The sequence below is a fragment of the Lacerta agilis genome, chromosome 14 (genome assembly GCF_009819535.1).
Source record: "Lacerta agilis isolate rLacAgi1 chromosome 14, rLacAgi1.pri, whole genome shotgun sequence".
Classification (NCBI taxonomy): domain Eukaryota; kingdom Metazoa; phylum Chordata; class Lepidosauria; order Squamata; family Lacertidae; genus Lacerta; species Lacerta agilis.
Window position 1 is genome coordinate 30,150,517 of NC_046325.1, and position 20,002 is coordinate 30,170,518.

General features: G+C 45.3%; 1 protein-coding gene across 11 annotated transcripts in view; it reads left to right on the plus strand.

The window, feature by feature from the left end:
- Positions 1 to 20,002, plus strand: part of SRCIN1 (SRC kinase signaling inhibitor 1) — a 308,760-nt gene that overhangs the window by 172,478 nt on the left and 116,280 nt on the right. For 2 of the 11 annotated variants that reach the window (XM_033169398.1, XM_033169400.1), the window contains exon 1: positions 14,757 to 15,120. The exons of the other annotated variants lie outside the window; for them this stretch is intronic. The gene's annotated coding sequence lies outside the window, so the exon portion shown is untranslated. Of the gene's footprint in view, positions 1 to 14,756; positions 15,121 to 20,002 lie in introns of those variants that run through there. 11 annotated transcript variants of the gene reach the window in all.

Sequence of the window (20,002 nt, forward strand, 5' to 3'; positions counted from 1 at the left end):
GTTTTCTTCTACCCTGAAATTTTCCCAGACCCTCTGCAAAGGGGGGGTCATTATTCTGAGAGAGAGAAGCTGAGTGCCATTTTGTTGAAGACGATGTCTGGAATATTTGTGGGATTGATAGTAATGATACACACCACCCCTTTCTCCACAGCAGTGTGAAAGTCCAGGGGTTCCAGGAGCTTCCCCAGGGTTTGTGTTTCCTTTTGGAAATGAGGCACAGCAGAGACTGTGGTGTCTTCATAATATATGGTTTATTTGCACACATATATACAGCCTGAACCTAGAGGGAGGGGTGCTGAATATTCACATCCCAAGAGGGTCCTGTTCCTTACATTGCTGTAGCCTCAGATTTTAAGATTATCTGACCCTCTCTGCAGCATAAAACAGACTGCCCGCCTCATGCTCTGGCCCCCTCCAGCTTGCAGGTGACCCCCCCCCCCATTCACTTACTTCATTGCCCACTGCTTTTCTGCCCCTCCCTTCTGAAACTGTGGCCTTTTGCCTCTGCTAACTATCTCTCACCTCAGGGAGGGGCTTTCCCCATTTTGTGTCCAGCCTGGAGACTCTGTTAATGGCATTGTTAATAGGTTAATGACTGGCCATCATCAGCCTTGGTCATCTGCTGAGCTGGCCCGGCTCGATTACCGGTAGCATAAACGAAATCCAGGGATTTCTGTGTTTGGTACATTTGCTCGGTCCCTGCTCCTGCCAACCTAGCAGTTCGAAAGCACGTCAAGTACAAGTAGATAAATAGGTACTGCTCTGGAGGGAAGGTCAACAGCGTTTCCGTGCGCTGCTCTGGTTTGCCAGAAGTGGCTTAGTCATGCTGGCCACATGACCCGGAAGCTGTAAGCTGGCTCCCTCGGCCAATAAAGCAAGATGAGCACCGCAACCCCAGAGTCGTTTGCAACTGGACTAATGGCCAGGGGTCCCTTTACCTTTACCTTTAATCCAACTTTGATTAATTCTAATTTTTACAAATTCCATGATTTATGGTTGATTTACACCCACAGACTCTAGCCCTAAAACATATAACAGTATTTATTTATCTATTTTAAGACCCTTGTTTTAGATGTGATGAAATTCATTTGAATACACACTAATAGAACGTGGTATTTGGAATAGATTTGGGGTTCCACGAAATGTGGATTTCTGTTTTTATAGCAGCAACCAAAAATTGTAATATTTTCGTATATACATAAAAATGTAAAGCTGTTGTCATGCTGCTGTTCGTGTGGCTACAGGGGGCAGGCAGTCTAGGCGAGCTGTTTAATAGATTGGGAAGAGGTGCTTAACTATGGTTCTTCTGTTTCGGCCGAAAGAGACCCTAAAGAGGCTGGGAAAGTGACTTGCATATGGTGAGAGTGACGGTGCTTTGAGCATCTGAGATGGCTGCTGCTAAGAGGCAGCATGGGACAGGCAAGGGAGCCAAGTGGGAATGAAGAGAAAATGCACTAAGATTGCATTGGCAAGAACTGATCAGGGGAAGGAGAACCAAGACCCGTCCTCTGTGGCCCATTCGGGGCAGGATATGTACCTTGCCCAGACCATTATCTCACTGGTGGGCATACTGGGGAAAGAATGCCAATGGGTTACTGTTTCCCTGCTCTCCTTCCAGATTCTGACTTAACCTGGGAGATGGCAGTGATCCCTGTGGCACATGCTGAACAAAGTGCCTCTGAGCATTTGGAGAGTACAGTATTCCTCGCCCCCCCCAAAAGTCAGACTTGGGTAAGAGACTGCCTGTCTTGCAACCCAGTCCTAATCGTGTTTGCTTAAAGAGGGGAATGGGGTTGTGGCGAGCTATAAAAGGAAGCTGTGGGGGTGAACTGGAAAGAGATAGGAGAGGGAGTGGGCGAGGTGTAAAGAGAGGAAGAATTGGACAGGTGGGGGGAAGGGGGGTTGGCAAAGGGGCTGTTGGGTAGGTAAAGTTGGCGAACAAATGCACAGGGTCATTGTGTGTGTGTGTGTGTGTGTGTGTGTGTGTGTGTGTGACTGGCGGAGGGCCTTCTCGGTAGTGGCGCCCGCCCTGTGGAACGCCCTCTCACCAGATGTCAAGGAAATAAACAACTATCTGACTTTTAGAAGACATCTGAAGGCAGCCCTGGTTAGGGAAGTTTTTAATGTTTGATCTTTTATCATGTTTTTAATATTCTGTTGGGAGCCGCCCAGAGTGGCTAGCGAAACCCAGCCAGATGGGCAGGGTATAAATAATAAATATATTATTATTATTATTATTATTATTATTATTATTATTATTATTATTATTATTACTACTACTACTACTACTACTACAACAACAACAATAACAATAACAGACCGCATGTTTCTAGCACTTAGTGTTGAAAGCAGAATCTGTTTGAGAGCATGCAGGTAGATTCTTGGCAAGATACCAGACCCTGCCTCTGTGGATCTTCTATAGTTGACAGTCAGCTGGTCCTGGATTTTGTTTCAAGTCCTGTCTCTGCCACTGACCCATTGTCCTGGCTTGGGCACGCCAGAATTACGGCTAAAAGCCAAAGTGCTGGGTAAGGACCAGGCCAGCCCAGAGGCCCCACAGAGCGGCTGCCGAATCAGCTTTGCTCTCATTCTTGCTCTGCAGGCTCCATTAATTTTTAATGACTGCTTCCTCCTCAACAGACGGTGGCCAGGGTTGCGCTAGGCCACATTTACGAGAGACAGTGCTCTGGATGAGTCACCAGCACTTGTGCGGCATTTTAACAAACCGTTTGGACCTGGTCCAGCAGGAAGCTCTCCAAAGCAAGCCCTGTCGAAACCAAGCAGGGCTCCTGCACAGCTCTTCTTCATTTCAGCGGGGCTTGTGCAGTAGAATGTCCCGCTGGACTGGCCCTCCTTCCCTGCTCACTTGGCTGCTGCCTCTAGAAGGCAAAAGCAACCCACATTTTCTCTTACTGGGTTTGTTTTCATTTATTTTCAGTGAATTGTTTTAGATGTTCCTGGTGCAGGGAAACTGTTGGTGTGGGTGGGTGAAAAATAACAGCAACCGGCGAAGAATAATACTATGACAGCACCTACTGACTGACATGGTTTTTTTATTTTGATCGGCTGGGAATATTGTCTGGAAGTCAAAGGGCTCTTTCAAAACAAATAATTGAGTGTGCAAATTTTGTACAAATAAATGAGAAATCAGCACCTCTGAAGGTGTCATGAAAGGAGGATTATTCTGTTTAAATCCTGCATCATCCCTGGCTTTACATAGGATGGTATTATCCTTTTTTTTGGCTTTATTTTCTTTATTGAGATGTGATTATTGAGATTCTTTAAAACTGCACAGTTGTGAAATGGTACGAGCCTGCAAATGAAGCTTGTTTATGCAGATATGTAGCAGATTTGCCTCATTTACTTTAGAAGCAGAAGTAGGGTTTTGTAGCTGTCAAAATCTAGATTTGTTTATTTTTCCCATCCTTCCATCCTTGTCCAGAAAACTATGGAAGGAGCAGGAGACCATTCACTAAGAGTGAGCAACCTCCGGCCTTCTAGATGTTGTTGGACTCCAATTCTCATCACCCCCAGCCAACATGGCCAGTGGTCAGATATTATGGGAATTGTAGTTTAGGGTAGTCAAATCTTATCAATTTCAGGTTCTCTATTCTTTTTACCACCTATCCATTTTCAGAATCCAAATCCTTTTTTAAAAAAAGTATGAAATGCTGATAATGCTTAATATTTTTAAGCAAATCTTCTACGTTTCCTCTGGGATTCCACATGGCATGGCATGATCATTGCCATGCAGATGTCTAGACCTCCTGGCTACATATCTGTTACATGCACAGGGAATTTATTATCTGAACTGAACAGGCAGGGGAGCTGGAGGCAAGAAACTCAGGGACTCATCTTAGAGCCAAAAAATAGAGAAGAAAAAGAAATGCCTTTCAAATTCTCAAATCCAGTTCATGAATTGGTTTCCTTTTGATTAGCACTTGAAACCTGAGCTCTCTCCCTTTGAAGGCACCAGCCGGCTTCAAGTGACTGTGATTAATTAATTCCTGGTTAGCAGTTCATCAGATTTCACAAAAGTTGCAGTGTGCAATTCTGAATTTGTATCACATCACCCACCGTGGCTGTCAGGGTCTTTCGATTCCTGTTTTACAAATCAGCCTTTCCATGGATTTGTGGTTTCTGATTTGTACACCTCACCTGTCCCAAGGAGGACGTCTTTAATTCGGAAGTAAAGGCTCCTCTTTTTACATACATCTTACATTATTTCTTAAGGCACAGGTAGGAAAGAGCATTTGTTAGCACTCTGGACTCCTTCACAGATTGCTGCAGTGGCTCAGAAGTCCTTACTCTGTATCGCTCTCTGTACTTCCATCATGATAGTGAAAAGCTCAGGATCACATGAATTCAGTTCAACTCACATTCCCTTCCAAGCCTTGCGCTCCTAGCCAGGCAATGGCTGAGCAGGAGGAGAACCCATATTGGCTCTACTGCCTGGTCTGAGGCTCCCAAATACAGTGGTACCTCGGGTTACATATGCTTCAGGTTACATACTCCGCTAACCCAGAAATAACACTTCAGGTTAAGAACTTTGCTTCAGGATAAGAACAGAAATTGTGCTCTGGCGGCGCAGCGGCAGCGGGAGGCCCCATTAGCTAAAGTGGTGCTTCAGGTTAAGAACAGTTTCAGGTTAAGAACGGACCTCCGGAACGAATTAAGTACGTAACCAGAGGTACCACTGTATTAACTGAGAAGAAGCAGGCTTTTGCAGTGATGTTGTTGGGTGGAGGAATTTATAAAATATGGATGTTGTGGTATGTAAGAGTCATTTTTAATGTAGCTGATATTCCAGAAAAACTGTCTGGCAGATGCATGTTATCTCGGCTGGCCTGAATTGACATGAAGCAGTCACTGTGTGTAGCGGACATGGGCTTGGTTTGCATGTAACAAGAAGCCAAACTGGCTTAGAACAAAGGAGCTAATGGGCAGGTTCCCAGAGTGGAGATCCTAACCATCTCCTCCAGACAAACCATGAGCACCAAACCAAGAACGAAACATAAACCCAGGATCAGATATAACACGAATTCAAACTATGGCTTAGCCCTGGGCAGCAGGACCAGGGGAGGAGCACAACAGCTGTGATCTTCACTCCAGGAACATGCACTGTTGCTTGTTTGCCCTTATCTGTGTTTTGGCTGAGTGTTAAGTGCAAACTGAGCCACAGAGCCTCTCTGGGTCGTTTAAGACAAATGGAAGGAAGGGGTGCCTTTTTGACTTCTTATTTCAGGTGCAGAAATGCTTTCACCATGGGTGGGGAGCCTGTGGTCCTCAAGATATTGTTGGACGCCATCTGTAACCAGCATGACCGACATTAAGGTATGGCAGGAGGTCCCCACATCTGACCTCCAGCAATGCCACCTTAGCAATTTGTGTTCCCGGTCTGCCAATCACCATCTTCACCCTGCCATATGGGGCTGTTTACAGAGACTCGGAAGCTGCCCATGGTACACTAGGCCTGTTCACTTTTGCTCGTACATCACAACCACTGGCTAAACTAAAATTTGCAGAGCTTTTCAGCTCTTGGAGCTGTACCCTTGAAAAACCTGCAGAAGCACAACTGCTGCTGCTGCTGCCATAGATATGTGTCCATTCTTAGTATGAGTGACACAGTAATATATTGCATACCCCCCCCTCCGAAGAGTTATATGCTCCACACTCCTCATGACTAAAAGGGTTCCTTCTTTTGTTTACCTCTTTGGCTAATCTCTATCTTGTTCTCCATCTTGAGTGTCCTGACCAAGGATTCTGTCCAATGCTAGTCCTACTTGGAGCAGATCCACTGAGTTTAATTTAGGTTCATTAATTTTGACGGGTCTACTCTTGAGTAGAACTTAGTTGAATACAACTCCATGCGGGGACACCTTGCTGCAACAGGTGGGAAGGTCCTTGTAGGGCAGAGTTTGGTTTCCAGGAGCAGAGGTGACCACTGAGGGAAAAGGCTGTGAAATCCAAGCAGAGCAGTTGCCACTTCTCTTCCTCTGCCTCAGAAACATGTCCCAAGATTACCCTGATTTAGTCATCTGGGACACAATCCAAGTTAGAGTAGGAGGGTGAGGAGAGGGACCTAGTCTTTCCTGCCTTCAGAAACAACAGGTACAGCTATTTCTGAGAATCGGAACATTAAAGTGTAACTCAAATCTTTGTGACAAGATTGTTTCAGCTGACCAAGCTGTCAGTTCCTTTAAAATAAATTTCCAAATGGCAAACCTCTACAAAAGGTTCCCTTTTTCCAACATCTTTGAGCTGCTTTACAAAACAGGTTTTTTTTTTTAAGGTGCACGCTTAGAGCATACCTGACCATGAAATGTGGGCATGTGACAAAGAGATGAGTGTCTCAGGGAACTATGGTTGGCTGAGGTTCCCTACCTAGTTAGGCACAGTGGTAGACTGGTTTTGTTGTTGTCTTTTGATAGCTGTTGTTATCACACTCAAGAGACAAAGATCTATCCACCCTTTCATAGATATTTATCCCGTCTCCCTTTGAGTTAATATCAAGGTTGCTTCCAATATACTTATTTTTTAAAATGTGTACAGAATACATTGGTGAAATTAAAAGCCATCCTTGTTTTAAATCTAATACAGTTGATAATTAACTTTTTAATTTGTCATGTGGAAGACATGTCTAAATAAAGTATTTTGACTGCTTGTCTCCAGAAGGCAAATGGTGTTGAGACTTGGAAGTAGGTTCCACAACAGTACAGCCACAGCTGAAAAGACCCTGCAGATGTTGTTTGGCAGGACTGCAAATAGGAAGGTGCCAAGGATTGTACAAGGAGCAGGCTGTTCCCTCAAACAGCAAGTTGTAAGAAGAGGTTGGAAAGGACCCCAAGGGTCATCTAGTCCAAGCCCCTGCAATGCGAGAATCACAACTCAAGCATCCCTGGCAGATGGCCATCCAACCTCTGCTTCAAAACCTCCAGCTTCCAAGGGAGTCCGTTCCACTAACAGCTCCTTACTGTCGAAATGTTCTTCCTATTATTTAGTCAGAAACTCCTTACTTGAATCCATTGGCTTGGTTCCTAGTCTCTGGAGCAGGAGAAAGCAAGCTTGCTCCATCTTCCATGCGACAGCCCTTTAGATATTTGAAGATAGCTATTATATCACCTTTTAGTCTCCTCTGAAAGTGGTGGACTCTCCTTCCTTGGAGGTTGGATGGCCATCTGTCATGGATGCTTTAGCTGAGATTCCTGCATTGCAGCAGCTTGAACTGGATGACCCTTGGGGTCTCTTCCAAATCTACGATTCTATTATTCTCTCTCTCTTAGCTGCTGATTGGCATGCTTTTTTACATAAAGAAACTAAGCTAACTGAAGCGTGATACCATCCTGCTTGCGGGGGTGGGGAATGCAGCTCACCTACTGATTATTAGAAGTGGGCGGGAAACAAGATTCATATTTCGGGTGGGGACTGTTGGGAGTGGTTCTGGCAAAGAAGGGCAATAGCCTAGCAAAGACATGCCCTTGAAACATCGTCCTATCTCTCAGGTTGAAGTCTCAGCCCAAAGTTTCACGTTTTCATTCAGTCTTTCACAACCTGGTATTATCCTAGATGGGTTGCCGGACTCCAGTTCCCATCAACCCCAGCCAGCATGGCCAAGGATGATGGAAGTTGAAGTCCAGCAACATCTGGAGCTTGGGGGATGCTGGTTTAGTGGACTTGAGTGAGCCAATTGGCTGAATAAAACTTCTAGTCCTAATTACTTGTCCCTTGCCAATTATTCAGCCAGTGCCTCAAGGACCGCCTCTCCCCATATGAACTGACCCAGACCCCATGATCATCATCTGAGGCCCTTTTTTGTTTGCCTTCTCCACAAGAGGTCCAGAGGTGGCAACATGAAAACAGGGCTTTTCTGCAGTGGCCCCCATGCTCTTCTCAGGGAGACTCGCCTGGCGCCTTCATTACATACTTTTAAGCACTAGGCGAAAATGTTTCTCTTCAACCAGGTGTTCAGCTGATTAACATCCTATGGCTTTTAAAATGTGTTTGTGGGAGGGGGGTTATTGGTTTGCTTTTGCTTTTCATAGAATCATAGGCTTGTAGAGTTGGAAGGATCCATGAAGATCATCTTGTTCAACCCCCTGCAATGAAGGAATATGCAGCTATCCCATATACGGGGATCAAACCTGCATTTTATTAATGTATTTTGGATTTTTTTTCCTGTTGTGAACCACCCTGGGATCTTTGGATAACGACCAGTATACAAATTTAATTAAGAATACTACTAATTGCCCTAAAATGGGCCAGCACAACTTTTGACCCATCAAAGCTGACTGCAGCCCAACAGTCCAACAGATGGTTTACCCCCTCAAGGACTCTATGAAGTCTTCCTTTTTTTGCTAGCTGCTGCATCAGAGTCATGGCTTTAAAACAGGAATAGCCAATGTGGCGCCATTCGGTTTTTGTTGGCCTCCAACTCCCATAGGCCCCAACCATTGCCATGCTGGCTGGGGCTGATGGGAGTTGTAGTACAAAAAACATTAGAAGGGCACCACATGCCTACTCCTGCCCTAAAATGTTAGCCATCGTATACATGTAGAGTGGAAGCTGAATGAACAACAACCTTTAAATGACATTGGAGAATGAGTCAGAAAGGCAGTTGAAACCTTTCCCCAATGTTTGAGGTTTGTGTAAGATTTTTAAATATATTTAATGCCTCATTATTTGGAGGCATGCTGGGAAATTTGGCTTCTTGTTTCAGAGGTGGTCTCTGGGGTGTGTGTGCAAAAAAGCCCCCCTGACATGAATAGAAACGCTTTGCAAATGTCACAGCTTTGCTCAATGCCGCTGCCGCTGCCGTTATTATAATATGCAGCGCAATCAGAAAGCGAGTGCGGAGTTAATTTTAATCGTGCGTCTATGTAACTGATGGGGAGGGTGAAAGCAAGGGGAAGGCATATGTATAATAGCATAGACATCCATCAGGAAGATCAACAACAATGAGGAAAGGAAAGGAAAGGCTCAGCTAATTTAAGATCCAGATGGGAGGGAGATAATTTGAAAAGGGAATGTTCGGCAGTTAAAAAAACAAAATACCTCCTGTCTCTGCCTGTGGGGAGAGATAGGATGGTACCAAAATCCTGTGTCCTGGCAGGTTGTACAGGGAGGCCTTGGAATGCAAGAAGAAGGGTTGATGAATGGCAAACGCGTACAGTGGTACCTCAGGTTACATACGCTTCAGGTTACAGACTCCGCTAACCCAGAAATAATGCTTCAGGTTAACAACTTTGCTTCAGGATAAGAACAGAAATTGTGCTCTGGCAGCACAGTGGCAGCGGGACGCCCCATTAGCTAAAGTGGTGCTTCAGGTTAAGAACAGTTTCAGGTTAAGAACGGACCTCCAGAACGAATTAAGTTATTAAGCCGAGGTACCACTGTATTTTCTTGTTTAACACTCATGGCGCAAAGTCTTTCTTTCTTTCTTTCTTTCTTTCTTTCTTTCTTTCTTTCTTTCTTTCTTTCTTCTTTTTTTGGTACTCCAGTTAAATGGAAATGGGAAGCTGACATTGACGAAGGAATCCAATTGGGTTTTGCTCACCCTTTGGAGGTCTGATTGTTCATCTATCATTGCTCTCCCAGTGCTCAGTGGTAGCTGAAGATCACCACCATGTATAAAAGGGTATCTTTTACTGAACAAATTTAGATTGAAAGTGTAGGCAGCAGCCTTTTGCATTTCATCAAATTCTTCATCAGGCGGAAGACTTGGGAGTTCTGCATGGAGTGGGAACCTGCTGGACTACAACTCCCATCATCCCTGGCCATTGGAACATGCTGTCTGGGGTTGATGGGAGTTGAGAGTCCAACGTCATCTGTAGGGCCGCAGTTTTCCCTATTCCTGGCATAGAGCAAGCTGGTGTTCCTAAGTTTCCCTCTGCCACCATCTTGGCTGGAAACTTGCGGGTGGAGAGAGGTTGTTTAAGCAAAAGTCAGAATTCTCCAGGCATGAATTTCCGTATATCTGTTCTCTAAGTTGCTACCTTCCACCCAGCAGTGCTGCTCAGTACAGTAAGTCAGAATCTACCAGGTGATAAACACAAAGGAAAGCTCCCAGCTGCTTCCTCCCAGCATTCCTCTGCATCAAACCAGTCTGTGACACCCGTCCTGTGGTTCCCAACCACTGGTGCTCTCCAAGGTAGAACATTGCTATCTGGACTAGTAGCCACTGGCAGCCTTATTCTCCAGGAATTTGTCTAACCGTCTTTTGGAGTCTTGAAGACAAAGGGAAGCCAACCTCAGGCAAAGCAAACAGGGCAATTTGCCTGTAAACACTGAAACCAGATAAAAAAAAAGCGACCAACACTATTAACTTTTCCTAGTTTCCTCAAAAAGAGAAGAGCAGTCCTCTGACAGTGCAAAAGGACTAGCCATCCTTCAAATGTCCTTGGTGCAATCCAAACTGTTCCTCGGTGATTTTGAAACGGCAGCTGAAAAGGGGAGAAAAATACAGTAATTTTTTTTCCTAATGGTTGGCCTCCTGTTACCCTCCGTTGTCCTTGTTGCCTTCTGAGCAGCTAAATTGCTTTGAAAATGTTCTTGTGTCAGCTGAGACCTGGGTGGCATGTGCCAGTCTGGGATGCACCGTAAAACACACACACACACACACACACACAACACCACATATATGCAATTATAAACGCTGGGAAATGGGAGATAGCAAAGCCTTGCCTGACCTTAACTTCTAAAGAGAAGATGTGACAGCATGAAGACCCAAATTGCTCCCCGTCCCAACACCCCTGGAGGTTGTGAGTGGCAGAAGGGGGTAAGGAGCGTTGAATGGGGGAATTACTTGTTTATTTCGGCATTGCAGCAAAAAAACAAAACAAAACAAAACAAAAAAACAACCAACAACATTTTTTAAAATAAAAAACCCTGTAAAAACCACATGAAAATGCATAAAATGTTGGAGGGATTTGCAGCTGCTGGGGTGTGTGTGGGATACTCAAAAAAGCCAACGAGCTTTTGCCAACTGCATCTTTTACAGCTGCGAAGAATAAATATGATTTAAGAAGGGGGAAAAAACATAAATTGGAGAACCAACTCTAATCAAACTTTAAGCAATACCTTCCAATTTCCTCTTAAGTGAGAGCCCAGGGATCTCTCAGCCAGCCCTCCTTGCTCCCTACGATTCCCCCCTAGCAAAAAGAACATGCACAAATATTATTTTCAATATTATATTATATTATATTATATTATATTATATTATATTATATTATATCCCAATTATTCACAGCAATTGTGATCACTATACATTCACAGAGGTGTGTGGCTTTTTTAAATGTGTACTGCATTTTTTAATCTATCACCTCATTCACCAAGGGCAATCCTTGTAGAAACTAACCCCTGTGTGATCTTTTCTTCTGGGTCAGCTCCCCATGCATGCAAAAGTGGTGCTTCACAGTACTGAAGAACCCCTTACAGCCAGCACTGAGTGCATATGGTGCCTCTTGCTGAATTGGAGGCCCCTTGCCAGTGCTCAAGCTCATCCCAAGCCGCAGGAAGATGTGTGTGCTGGTATTAACCTCTAAAGCCTTAAACGGTTTGAGACCTATATAAGATGCACAAATTTTGGACTGCAGTTCTCATCGTCACAATCATTGGCCATGCTGACTGGGGCTGATAGGAGGTGTGATGCAAAACTTCTGGTGGGCACCAGGTTGGGGAAGGCTGGGTTAGTGAGTACCAAGGTCAGAGACTTGTCTGTGGTGGCCCTGTTTCTTTGGAGTGTCTTCTGCAAGGAAATACATTTGGTTCCTGTTTTGCTGGTCTTTAGGAGATCTGCGAACACTCCCCCCCCTGCGTTTGGATAATTTTATGGTGCAGTCTGTCAGCAGATGTTTTCTTCTACAGCTGCTGTCTTTAAGGTCAGAATCATAGAGTTGGAACGGACCACAAGGATTATCTGTTCCAACCCCTTGCAATGCAGGAATCTATTGCCCAACATGGGGCTCGAACCCTGGCCCTGAGCTATAAGTGCTTACTTAATTTTAAGATTCAATTAGTACTCAATTTAATAATTTGTAGCAGAATCCCCATCTCCAACAACTGGAATAAGAGCTCATGGAAAGAATCTCAGTCTCCTGGCACTGAGCTGCTTTATACTGCAAGACCATTGACCCATCTAGCTTGGCAATGCCTACAGTGTGTAGAAAGTACTGAGCTACATGCATCAAAATGCTAAGCTAGATAGATCAATGCTCAGACTCTACACTGACTGGCAATGGCTCTCTAGGGTTTCAGAAGGGAATTTTTGCCCTGGAGATTCCAGGGGTTGAATATGGCATCTTCTGTAGGCAAAACAGATGTTCTGTCACTGGGGTCTGGCCCTTCTCCAAACGCCAGTAGGCGTTTTTGACCACATGCAAACCAAAGATGCAGCTGCTTTGTTAGTAATACAGTTTGTGGTACCAGTATTGTGTGCCAGGTTCCAGTCTTGTTTGTGAGGTTGATCTCATAAAGCCTGGGGCCTGTGGATGTTGCTTAGTTATTAGTGAATCTTGCCTTAGGGTGGTTTATGTTGTGTGTGGGTGTTATCCCTGGACTCTAAAAATGTGCATAGGGTAAAAGACTGAACACAGTGGCTCGTTGCACTTCTCATGCTAAACTGTGGTTTGCACTAGCTGCAGATTAGAACGCAAACTGTGGTTTCAACTTTTAAACCTGCAGCGAGCAAACCATGGCTTAATGCTGCTTACCTGATTTCATTTTCCTCCTCTCAGCATCATGCTTACTCCTGAAAGTTTACAATTAAGAAATGGGGAACCTTGAAACATGGGCCAGCTTAGCCAAGGAATATGCTTCCAGTACCAGAAGCCAACAATCTTATTGGACAAAAATCCACTCCTAGTTTTCCTTCTAAGCTTCATTCATTTCAGCTGCCTAATTTAGGAAGCCTCTTTAATAGATTCTGTTGTTAAGCAATTGATCATCAGAATACCAGGCTGATTTACTGTAAATCACCCAGGATGTTACCACCAGATCTTGCCTCCCCCTGGCCTACCTAACCTTTTAATATTCATCCTCTTTTTTCTTTTTTTAAAATTTTATACTTAATTGCAAAACTTAACAACTAACATACAGTGCTTATTATACTTTTTGACTAAACATAATAATAAATTAATATACATTCAGCTTTATACCTTTTATACAAAAATTATATACAAAAAAGAAAAAGAAAGAAACGAAAAGGGGGGAAAGAAAAGAAAGACAAAAAAAAAAACTTTTTAAGGAAAGTTAACCCATTTTTTTTAAGTTCCTCATATACCAGATTCCAGAATTCTCTAATCTTTCTACAAGTCCACCACATGTGGTACTACATGTCTCCATTGCTTACTCCACATCGCCAGCAATTATTGGCGATATTCTTATACATTTTGGAAAGCTTTGATGGTGTCAGGTACCATCTATACTGCATCTTAAGTATATTTTCTTTAATGTTATAACATGCAGTGAACTTCATGGTTGTTTTCCAGAGTTTTTCCCAGTTACTCAGTGGCAAGGAAGCCCTCGTGCACATTGCTCATTTATTCTGATCCATCCCTTGCTACTCTGTCTTCCACTGCTCACTTCCCAAATTTAGCTTCTTGGGGCAAGGCTGTGTCCTTTTGTTTGTTATGTTGCCATGAAAACTGAGAGTTGTCTGTCTTGAGAGACAATGGAGTGCACCTCCGGGGGGGGGGTGTAGTCAGACTGCTGTGTTAGCAACACTGAAGTGACCTCCGTGGTGTGCAAGCCTGGGCAGTGTGTATGGAGGTTCTAGGTTGCCCAGATGACAACCCCCCCCCCCAGCCTTACTGATGTGGTCCCAAAGAAAGCAGAGCAATACTTTGGCTTGGCACCAGCTTGGCTCCAGCAGTTGCTAGAAGGAGGCATACAAGGCACCGCCCAAGCACCTTAGGGACCCCACTCCAGATTTGTGTAGGATTTACGCCATAGCCTTTTCTTCTCCCGAAGATATCTCACAAAGCAGCAGAGGTTTAGGATCAGAGGTTGATGAGCTCCATCTGCCCTGTTAGTGCTATATAAATAATAAGTAACAACAAAACCTTTCAGACAACAAGCAAACTCCCATCACCCCTGGCCATTGGCTGTGCTTGCTAGGGATGATGGGAGTTGTGGCTCAGCATCATATAGAGGGCCACCCACCTGTCCTAAAGCTTGCTTCATCCGAAGGCAGGAGTGAAATCCCTCGCCATCCCTTGCCTTAGGGCTGGATGCTCTCCTTGTGCAGACAGGTGTTTGAGCATGCAAAGGGACCACAGCGACGGAGCATATGTCAGGGATCCGTGTGGCCCTTGAGCCGCTGCTAGACCGCAACTCCCATCATCCCAGATCATTGACCACAGTGGATGGGATCTGGAGTCCGACAGCACCTGCAAGGCCCGAGGTTCCTCACCCCTGCATTCAGTCTAGTTTAAAAAGATCCCGAGCTGCTGCCAATCAAAGAGTAGATGGGTTGGCAAATGGGCTTGCTATAAACTTGCTTCAGATGCTCATATGACCCCTGTATAGTCCAGATCAGGACGTGTGGAGGGCTGTGGGGTGGGGAGGGGGGGGAGTCAGAGCTTAGAATCTGGTGGTGCCAACCCCCAAAGCCTGAGACCAGACCGAGCCGTTGTCCTCCTCCTCCTTCCCCTATCGCTCCAGCCGGGCATCATCCACAGCCTCCAAAAGACAGGTGGAGTCCTGGTTGCCACGGCGACCGTGTCCTTTTAAGGGAAGCTAGAGGAAGCTCCCGTTGCATTGCTAAGGTCAGGCTTGGGGGGCTAGGATGGCAGGCGTGTGATGGAGCCCGAGGGGGGGGGAGAGCTGCACCTGCATTACTCTCCCCTCCGAGGACGGGTGATTCCCCCCTCCCTCCCCACGAAAAAGAAACCTGGCATCTCCCCCTCTCCATCTCCACCTCAGCATAACCCAAGAACGACAGAGAGAGAACCGTCTCCACCAGCAGCGGTAAAGGGAGCGCGGGGAAAGAAGACAAAAAAGCGAGCCGCTGACGGATGAATTTATAGACACTGCAGCCTCCCATTGTGTGCAACGGGCTGCTGCTAGGTATGGCAGGAGCAGGAGGCTGTTTAAGGTGGCCCAGCGGGATCTAACCTGTGGCAGGTAAGGAGACGGGCGGAAGCAAAGTCGAAGCAGGGAGGAGGAGGAGGACAGGTGAAGGAAGGCGATGGGAAGAAATGGCAGTGGTGCTCGGGGAGGGATGGAACGGCGGTAGGAATCGGCAGCTCAGCTATTGCATCTTTCCACCGGTGCTCAAATTATGGAGGGAAGAGAAAGTGCACAACCTGAGCTGCTGCTGCCCCCTTCCCCAACCCCTCTGACTTCCGCGGATGCTTTTGAGGGGTGTGTGTGTGTGTGTGTCGGAACCTTTTAAAAATAAAACCGAGAAAAAGAGATTTGTTCTTTCCACGCCTTCTCCTCCCCAATTTTCCCTGTAATTCGATCACTGCACCAAACTGTGCAACAGAAGAACTGGTCAGTGACACGCCGCCATCCCAAATCTGAAAGGGAGGGAGGGAAAAGCAGAGTCTAAATTAGAAGGACGTCACCGTGTGTCCTGTGGGGCTGCAGATGGCTTTGGGGGGCAGTGAGGAGCAATAAGGAACACTAATGTAAGGAACAGATGGTTACCCTATAGGGTACACACACACACACACACACACACACACACACACACACCTTGTTCTCCCAGTGGCTGCTTGGATGTGACCATTACATACTTAGCATTGTTGGGCTTATTTTATTTGTATGTTTTTTTGCGGGGGGGGGGAGGGGAGATAGGCTTGTGTGTTCCTGTGTTGTTGCTAAGCCACATCAGTTGCAAGACTCCGAGGGTAAGCTTGAATTTTGGTGGGGAGTTAGTGTGAGTGAGGTGGGTGTGTTTCGTATGCGTGCCCCCCCCCCCAGCCGGGGAAAACTGACAGAGGCTTGCAGCACCTTGAAGCCTGTTACTGTATTACGGCATAAGCTTTGGAGAAAAGGGCAGCGTCGTTTGGGGGCAAGGATAATGATTGGTTGGTTACATTTGTACCCAGTGCTTTTTTCCCCTGGGGGAACGTAGGGGTACCCATACCCCTAAACATTTTGTGAATCTAGGTTTGGCCTCATTGAGGGGCAGCATTTCAATATGAGTAGGAAAACAAGAGTACCCCTAAACGTTTTTTGTTTTTGTTTTTTAGGAAAAAAGCACTGTTTGTACCCCTTCCCCATCCTCAGTGGTGATGCACATGGATGCTACATCATTTCATCCTCATAACAACCCTGTGAGGTAGGTCAGGACAGGATGGGACTCATTAACTGGCCCAAGGTCACCCAGTGATTTTCAAAGCTGAGGGAAGATTGGAACCCACTTCTCCTTAGTTTTAGGCTGGCATTCTGACAACTATACTAGGGATAATGATAAAAGGACCTCCTTTGTGGATCTACTAAACTGGAAACCCTTCCCCCAGATGTGTGATTTCTCTACATTTTCAGTGGAAGAAGTGTACTTGCACATGCTCAAAAGTACTCCTCATTTTATTTCACACAGTGCAAGATGGAGCCATAGCACTGAGAATGGGGCAGAGTCTTGGGCTGTGTCCACACTCCTGTTTGCTGTGCACTCACTGCATTTGCAGTGCTGGGTTTTTAATCAGCGTTTGCAAGACGTTGTCCAAAATGCGTATGTACCCTGCACTTTGATTGATGTGTTGTTTCTCAAACTAGCTTCTAGTTAGTCCTTAAGCTATTCCTAATTTGACATCCCTGCCTTGTCCACTCCTCCTCTGGTGTGACACAAGCAGAAGCGAATCTGACTCTAATGAAGCTGTGCTGATGAGAATCGCTAATGGAGAAAGAGCTGTGTGAAATGCAAAGGGGTGGGGACCAACTTCACTGTGCTCTAAGGTTGTAATGTGAACACCTCCTTGCCAAGCCCTTTCTTAGGTTAAGATTTCCCTGCTTATTCCTTTCTCTGGGCTGCTTCACAGGATCCCATGGGTCAAACCAGAGAGCCATGATATGTGCCTGCCTTAGTCATCTTCTGCAACCCATTCTTAAATATCTTTGAGAGAAAGGAAATATTTTTTGCATGACTCCCTAAAACCTCAGAAAATCTATTTTTGCTTCTCCCATTTCCATGCCTACCACCACCACACGCATCAGCAATAAAAACTTTGCCTCACTCACCCTCCATTAATGCAATTTCCAATTTTGCACGTTATGCTGTGATCTACCGAGAATGTTACTGTAAGGTGATAACATTTTTAATGCTCTTTGCACCGCATTTTTCATTTGTGCAACAGTTGGGCAACGCAAACAGTTGGGCAGCATAGTGGCTGCAGTCATCCAGCGAATCAGGGTCAGCAGGCTGCCTTAGGCCTAGTTCTCACAGAGATTGAAAAATATCACTTCAGACTGTATCTTGGGGCTCACATGATGCCTAGTCTACATGCAACAGACTGTCCACTGCAGAATGCACATGGGAGATTCTTCTTTTGAATGCCATTTTTATCTGTTCTTTATTCCAATTTTTAGTGCTCCCTGCAAGTAGAAAAGTAGCACTGTAAGGAGTGAACTAGGAAGGAACATTCCCCCTGATGTTGCTAGCATGAAGGTTTGGGGTTTTGTTTTGTTCTGTTTTACTTAAAGTGGCATTCAAAAATGGCATCTCTGGACTCTTTAGAGAGGAAGGATAGCACCGAAATTTAATAAATATTCTTCTTCTTCCTCTACCGCCATCTTGAAGTGGTACAATCCAGTGTACCATCTCAGGATTCTGTTACTTCACTCTGTTGCATGTGTAGACGGATCTAATTTAATGTTCCAGCAGATTTGTGCAGATGGAAAACTAGCCGGTCAGGGATGGGAGCAGGCTAGGACACATCTCCCTGACATGCCAGCTTTCTACAGGAAGAGCATTTGTGTGTGTGCATGTGTGGACGGGCATTCAATTATATATGCCTCCCTCTGCTGGCTTAAGCCACTCCACTGAAAGAACAGCGATGACGTTTGGCTCCTTGTGTCCTTTAGTGTTTCTATTCTGCCTGGTCTTGTAATTAAGAAGTAGTGTCTGGGGATTTTCTTCCTCCTCCCCAATCCTCTTTCCTTTTATGCCAGGTCCTTTAGATTGTGATCTTGAGGGCTTATTATTGATAAGAGTGGGATGAAAGTGTTTAAGTTGGATAAGTAATATTGGAGCTGTGATTCCTCAGTGAGAAGTTGACCTTCATTTGATTTTTATTATGACATCAATGACTCTCAATATGTGTCGTTTTTAGGCTGTAACTCACCCTGAGTCCTAGAGCATACTTATGCTAGTATGATGCGTAAGAGATGGGGAGAGCCAGTGTGGTGTAATGGTTAGTGTTCTTGGTTAGGACCTGGCAGGCCAGGGTTCAAATCCCCACTCAGTCATGAAGCTCCCTGGTGTGACCTAGAGCCGTTTGCTCACTGTCAGCCTAACCTACTTCACAGGGTTGTTGTGAGGATAAAATGGGGAGGGGGGGAATCATGTATGCCACCTTGAGGAAAAATAAAAATAAATAAATTGCATATGCGCATAATGCAAAAAAACAAACAAATAAACAGCACCCATATAGCACCCCCCCATGTAGAGCATCAAATTAGCATGATCCCATTCTCTGCCCCAGAGGGATTGCAGTACATTCTAGGCGGAGAGAAGGCTGGAGTCCTGCAAAAAAGGAATTAGGTTTTAATAGGATAGACATACCAGCTCAGCTAATAGAGCATGAGACTCTTAATCACAGGGTTCGAGCCCCATGTTGGGTGAAAGATTCCTGCATTGCTGGGGGTTGGACTAGATGACCGTCGTGGTCCTTTCCAACTCTACAATTCTGTGATTCTATGAAATGTGTAGTGGGGAAGAGGCAGGTGGTAGTAGCGGATGAGCAAACCAGACGAGGCTGGGAATATTTGCTGAAAGAAATGAGGAAGCAAGCTTTGGAAGGGGCTCCTTCAAAAGAAGGAGGGAGGGAGAGAAGCAAGCAGCTTAGAGGCTCTTTAGTGGCCCCGTGGGCACTTGATCACGGCTGCTGTGTACAAAAAGGCAGCACAAGGATGTTTTCGCCTTCAACAAATACTCCAGCACTCCTACTTCCCAGCTCCCTGAAAACAATTGATGTAGATCTGTGTGTGGCTGGAGGGAAGGGGGTGGGGAGAAAAGGGGGGACATCTGTGTTGATGGCTGCAGGTTGGCGGATGCCTTGTCCCCTTGTGGCACCCCGTAAACACAAGCTGGCTATGCGATGGAACGGTACCTGCATCATAGCATCTGATTCCATCAAAGCTTCATCTCCCCAGAACTGTAAAGGCAGATATAATTAATTCCTGGGTTTGGGCTTTCTAGATAATGTGTTTGTGGCTGGATCCTTCTGTTTTCTTTGTTTCCTCTAGTAGTGGTAGTAGTAGTAGTAGTAGTAGCAGCAGCAGCAGCAGTAGTAATAATGCATTTATATAGTGCTTTAGTTTACAAAGTGACGAAATATGTCACCTCAGTGAATCCTTAAAAGATCCCTGTAAGGTAGATTTCAGTATTATTCTTATGAACAATTTGAACGGTATTGTTCTCATCAACAATTTTGGGCGACATTAAAGTTAAAAGCACCCACCTTTGAGTGATCTCCCCCCTCCACCTCCCTCCCCGTGATCATTTTGCAGCATCATGACATCATCCTGTTCCTTTGGTGACTCTTGGTTGGCTGGGGCTGCCCATGTGACTGACTCAGGAAGAATTGCTTCCACTCTGAATAGGCTTCACTTGCCCTCAGTGATGTCTGCATATAGTTAAAACCTGATTGGCTAAATAGTTCCATGATGCCATCCTATTAACCAAAAAGAGACAAACACAGTCTTGGCTTTTAAATCTGAAGAGGACAGGCGAAGTGAGCAAATACAGCATAAAATGACATAGAGCTTTTAACTGGTCCCAGTCCTGGGCATGAGATTGGGATGTTAACTGTTGTGCTTCCCATTTTCATGTATCAAT